Here is a 6,000-nt window from a genome sequence, read left to right as displayed (position 1 = left end):
CTAAACTTGCTTATTGAGTTTACATTCATATTATATTCTAATCAACATTATATATCATATTATATCATCATTACAATGTCATTAGGTTTTTGTTTCAAATTCCAGCTATCCCTCAAAGCAAATCCCAACTCTTACTTGATTATATTCATATTATAACTTATTCAGAATGATGTATTACCTTACATCATTATTACAGTATCCTTAATTTCTTACTCTACTTTCTAACCATTCATAAAATAAACCAGAAACTTGTAATATTCCCTTTCTTTTTGCTCTCTAATTGCTAATGTTAACCTATTCATTTCCAGTATTTTCTTAATCACCTCCTCCTCCATCGGAATTTTCTCATTTTTTCAATTTTGAGCAAATACAATTCTAGCTGCTGTTAATACATAAATCATCAAATATATTATATCTTTGATATAGTTTTCAGGCAAAATCCCAATAAAAATATCTCAGGCTTTAAATCTATATGTTGTTTTCCAACCATGTGTGTATTTTAGGCTAATATCTTTTGGCTTCTGCACACGTCCACCACATATGGTAGTATGATCCAGGTATCTGATAACACTTCCAACATGAAATGGTGGATATATCTCAGCAGAAAAAAGAAGCTACTCTGAAAAGTTAAGGAACCAGTTCTCAACAAATGAACCAGCAAACATGTGGAAAACTCTTTAAAACATCACCAGCTACACCAAACCTCCTTCCTAGACAGAAGGAAATCAAAAACTAGCAGATGACCTGAATGGGTTTTATTGCAGGTTTGAAAGGAAACTACAGCCACCTATTCCACAACCCCATCTCAAACACAACAACAACAGCCAAAGCGTCCACAACTGACCCCAATCCATTGAGTTCACAACCTCTGGTGATCACAGAAAAAGGAGTGCAAGTTCTATTTCACAGACAAAAGCCTGGAAAAGCACAAGGCCCAGAGAAGATGACTCCTTTTTGCTTAATAATCTGTGCTGACCAATTGGCTCCATCTTTACACAAATCTTCAATAAATCACTAGAGATGTGTTATGTTCCTTCTTGCTTCAAACACTCTACTATCATCCCAGTGCCAAAGAAGCCCTCCATCAGAGAACTGAATGACTACAGACCAGTTGCTCTAACATCTGTAGTTATGAAAACCATTGAAAGGCTAGTACTTTCCCATCTGAAAATCATCACAGATCCACTATTAGATCCCATGCAATTTGCACACCAAGCAAATAGATCAGCAGATGATGCTGTTAATATGGCTCCTACAACACCTTGAATCTCCAAATACAAGGGTCCTTTTTGTAGACTTTAGTTCAGCATTCAACACTATCATTCCAGACATTCTTCTAACTAAACTAAACCAGCTAGTAGTACCTTAACACACTTGTAAGTGGATCATAAGCTTCCTAACATATAGGAAGAAGCAGGTGAAGCTAGGCAGAATCACATCTGATACCTGTACAATTAGCATAGCCCCCACCCCCCAGGTTGTGTATTCTCACCACTTCTTTTCTCCCTATGTACCAATGACTGCATCTCAAAAAATCCATCTGTTAAAATACTGAATACAGATGATTCAACAGTGATTGATCTCATTCGAGAAAACAACAAATCTGGACACAAATGGGAGGTTGAACAACTTGCTTTGTGGTGCAACCAGAATAATCTGGAACTAAACACACTCAAAACATTAGAATTGATGGTAGACTTTAGGAGAAAACCACCCATACTACCACTTCTTACAATACTGGACAACACAATATCAACAGTAGAGACCTTCAAATTTCTAGGTTCTATCATATATCAAGACTTAAAATGGATACCTAACATCAAAAACATCATCAAAAAAGCATAACAAAGAATGTTCTTTGTGCGCCAACTCAGAAAGCTCAAACTGCCCAATGAGCTGCTGATACAGTTAAACAGAGCAATTATTGAGTCTTTCATTTGCACCTCTATAACTGTCTGGTTTGGTTCTGCAACCCAACAAGAGGGATACAGATTTTAGAGGATAATTAGGAATTGCAGGAAAAAAAAAAAAACTACCAGCCTGTCTTTCACTGAGAACCTGTATACTGCATGAGTCAAAAAGACATTTACAGACCCCTCACATCATGGACAAAAACTGTTTCAACTCCTACCCTCAAAATGATGCTATAACACCAGAACAACTGGACACAAGAACAATTTTTTCCCAAAGGCTATCACTCTGCTAAACAAATCATTTCCTAAACACTGTCCACATATTTTCTGCATTACTATTACTATTAATCTTCTCATCGTTCCTATCATCCATCTCCTTCCACTTACGACTGTATGACTGTAACCTTGTTGCATGTATTCTAACGATTTTTACTGACAGTGTCCAAGTATGACTTTTTCACTTATTGTACCCTATGACTATTATTAAATGTTGTACTTTATGATTCTTGACTCTTGATGAATTTATATTTTCTTTTATGTACACTGACACCATATGCACCAAGACAAATTCCTTCTGTGTCCAATCACACTTGGCCAATAAAGAATTCTGTTCTATTTGGGATAATAATTTGTTTGTCCAATTTGTTTGGGGGACAAATGTAGGAGAAATTGACAAGTGCCTAAAGCAATCAGAAATAATTCCTACAACTTGCAATGGTTTCATTTTGCACTAGTTCCAATATCTGAGTGGTCTTCAGAGAATATAACTTACACTGAACCAATCATGGAATTATATTTCTTCTTTCTTACCTCTCATTAATTGTTTTTTAGTATTCAAATCAGGTCTCAATAGAATGACAAAACATTTGGGGGAAAATATGCAGCCTAGTAGTCCTAAACTAGATGACAATATGGAAAAGATTTCCACAGCTACCATGTATTTCCCTTTGGTGCTCAGATAGGTTGGAAAAAAGGACAACCAGACACTGCAAAAACACAACAGGCTGAAGAAAATGAACTTGGTCTCATTAAAACTGTCTGGTAAATGCCGACCTTGAAAAGCCACACAGAAACCAACAATGGCAAGGAAAGCAGATATAACAAGACACAGTAAAACATGACAGTAGAGCCTTCATTGCACCCTAGAATTATTTCATCTGCCACTAAATTCATATCAGCATCTGGATATGGGGGTGAGGTTATAATCCAAACAGTGCAAACAATGACTTGAACAAGGGAACAAGAAACAACAATGAAATTATCTAATGGTTTGCTAAGCCACCTCCTCATTTTGGATCCTGGCACTGAAGCCATGAAAGCTAAAATCACAATGATGGTTTTGGCCAACACACAAGAAATAGCTACTGAAAAGATGGTCCCAAAAGCAGTTTGTCGCAAAAGGCAACTCACCTTTTCAGGTTTTCCAATGAATAATAAATTGCAAAGGAATGAGAATACAATGGAAATGAGGAGAAGGTAGGTGATGCTCTGGTTGTTGGCCTTGACTATAGGAGTGTCCTGATATTTGATGAAGATCCCAAGCACCACGGTGGCAGCACAGGCAAAGACAATTGCAGTAGTGGCCAAACTTGTCCCTAATGGGTCTTCATAAGAGAGGAAAACTATCTGCTTTGGGAGGCATGAATCATGGTTGTTGTTGGAATACTGTCCTTCTGGGCATGGCAAACAATCATCCATGTCTGTGAAAATGAGTGAATGAAAGAACAAATAGATGAATACATTGCTCTTATTATAATGTAGAAGTTAAAGTATTAGAATAGAATAGAATAGAATAGAATAGAATAGAATAGAATAGAATAGAATAGAATAGAATAGAATAGAATAGAATAGAATACTCTATTGGCTAAGTTCATTCATTAGTGCTGCCAAAAATACAAAGGACTGGATCAGTAATGCTGAGATTCAAGTCAGATACATCATTGCCACCAATGGCAGGAGCAATAGGAAGTGTACTGGGTGTAGAACAGGTAGTTGCTACTGTGGGATTCAGGTTAATCTCCTCTTTTTTAAAGGCTTCTTTCTCTTTCTGAAATTTTCGTATCATAGCAGCCAATGAAAAAGAATCCTTGTATATTTTTTTCTTCTTCTTTTCAGATTTGTGTGAATTTAATGTTATTACCCCCAAATGCTTAGTAACTTTAATTTTCTGAGGCTTTTTCTCCTTCTCTGTCTCTTCCTCTTTTTGCTTTTGTTTCTTCATGCTACAGTCATCACCATCTTTTAGTTTACCTAACTTAGATGGTTTATGCTTTCTGCTTTCTGTAAAATCCTCCTCTTCAGAATCAGATGCTTGGTGGAATTGCAGAATTCCAGCATTAATGTAGAAGCCTCCACATATAGTAGTCAGGGATGCAGGAACTAATTTATCATAAGCTTCTGAATTATTGATGAAAGGATAAGTATTCAAGTGTGATTGGACACACAAGGAATTTGTCTTGGTGTAAATACTCTCAATATACATAAAAGAAAAGATACATTCGTCAAGAGTTGAGAATCAAAAGGTACGACAATTAATGATAGTCATAGGGTACAATAAGCAATCAAATCATACTAGAAAACAGTCAATATAAATCATAAGGATACAAGCAACAAAGTAACACTCCTACAGTCACAAGTGGGAGGGGATGTGTCATAAGGAGTGATGACAAGATTAACAGTAATAGTAGTGCAGACTTTCTAATTAATGAAATTTAGCAAAATGTGCTATGGTTAATGCTTCAATAGAAAGTTCTCTGGGAGTTAAAAAGTTATTATCTAGGAGGAAGGCACTAATGAACCATGTCTGTAATATAGTCAATGACAGGCCATACATCTGAAGTTAAACTAAGTTTTTGAATTATATTTTTTTTCTTTGATTAATTCAAAATGTTAAAACAAAGCAAAATATAAAGTATAGGCAAAATGTGTATGGTAAAATGATCCCACACCTGAAAGGACCTAATGGTAAAGACCGCAACGATGACACTATTAAAGCCAACCTCTTTAACACATTCTTTGGCTCAGTATTTGTAAATAGCAATGGATCATGCCCAGTATTTCCTAGTCGAACCACAAAAAACTACAATGATCTAATACATATCAATTTTATAGAAGATAATGTTGAAAAAGCACAACACAATCTAAAACCATCTCTATTATTGGACCGGATGGAATATGTGCCTACTTCTTAAAAAAGCTATCCACTGCCGTAGCCGAACCTCTAAGCATAATCTTTGAAAAATCTTTCAGGACCAGCTCCTTGCCAAAACTATGGTCACAAGCCATGGTAATCCCCATCTTCAGAAAGGAGAACCCAGCCTAGTTGAAAATTACAGACCAATCTCTCTATGCTGTGTCACCTGTAAAGTCATGGAATCAATTATTAACCAATGCATTATCCTCCACTTAGAAACAAACAACCTACTCTCTAATAAACAATTTGGTTTCAGGAAAATACTATCATGTAATCTGCAACTTTTACACTGCAAAAACATATGGACTACACAACTCGATCAGGGCAAAACAATAGACGCAATCTACATAGACTTCTGTAAAGCCTTTTATTCAGTGGTACACGACAAACTACTCCTAAAACTATAATCTTGGTATCTCTGGACACCTGCATAACTGGATAGAAGCATTCCTGTCAAACATACAACAAATGGTCAAAATTAGGAGCATCCTATCAAATTCTGTACTGTCAACAGTGGTGTCCCCCAAGGCAGTGTTCTAGGACCTACTCTTTTCATATTCTACATAAATGACCTCTGCGATCATATCAAGAGCAACTGCATTCTCTTCGCTGATGATGTAAAGCTATTCAACACCACAGACAATACTGCTACCATTCAAAAATACCTTGACTATGTATTAGAATGATCAAACAAATGGCAAATTCAAATCTCAACAAATGCTCTGTCCTACATATTGGCAAAAAATATATATCAGAAAATAAAATACAGGCTGAATAGTCAAGACTTTGTTGATGATCCAAACTCTGTCAAGGATCTTGGAGTACTCATCTCTTATGATCTAAGTGCTAGAGCCCACTGTAACTATATAGCCAAAAAGGCATTAAGAGTTGTTA

The 6,000-nt window shown here is 36.1% G+C and overlaps 1 pseudogene; it reads right to left on the bottom strand.

The window, feature by feature from the left end:
- Window positions 1–2,656: 2,656 nt before the first annotated feature.
- On the bottom strand, window positions 2,657–3,611 carry LOC148124285 (vomeronasal type-2 receptor 26-like; annotated as a pseudogene).
- Window positions 3,612–6,000: the final 2,389 nt, after the last annotated feature.

Source organism: Pseudonaja textilis, chromosome Z (assembly GCF_049901715.1).
Source record: "Pseudonaja textilis isolate UNSWEBS1 chromosome Z, rPseTex1.2, whole genome shotgun sequence".
NCBI classification, from domain to species: Eukaryota; Metazoa; Chordata; class Lepidosauria; order Squamata; family Elapidae; genus Pseudonaja; species Pseudonaja textilis.
The sequence above is the reverse complement of the archived record's forward strand: the minus strand, read 5'-3'. Positions and strand labels throughout refer to the sequence as shown.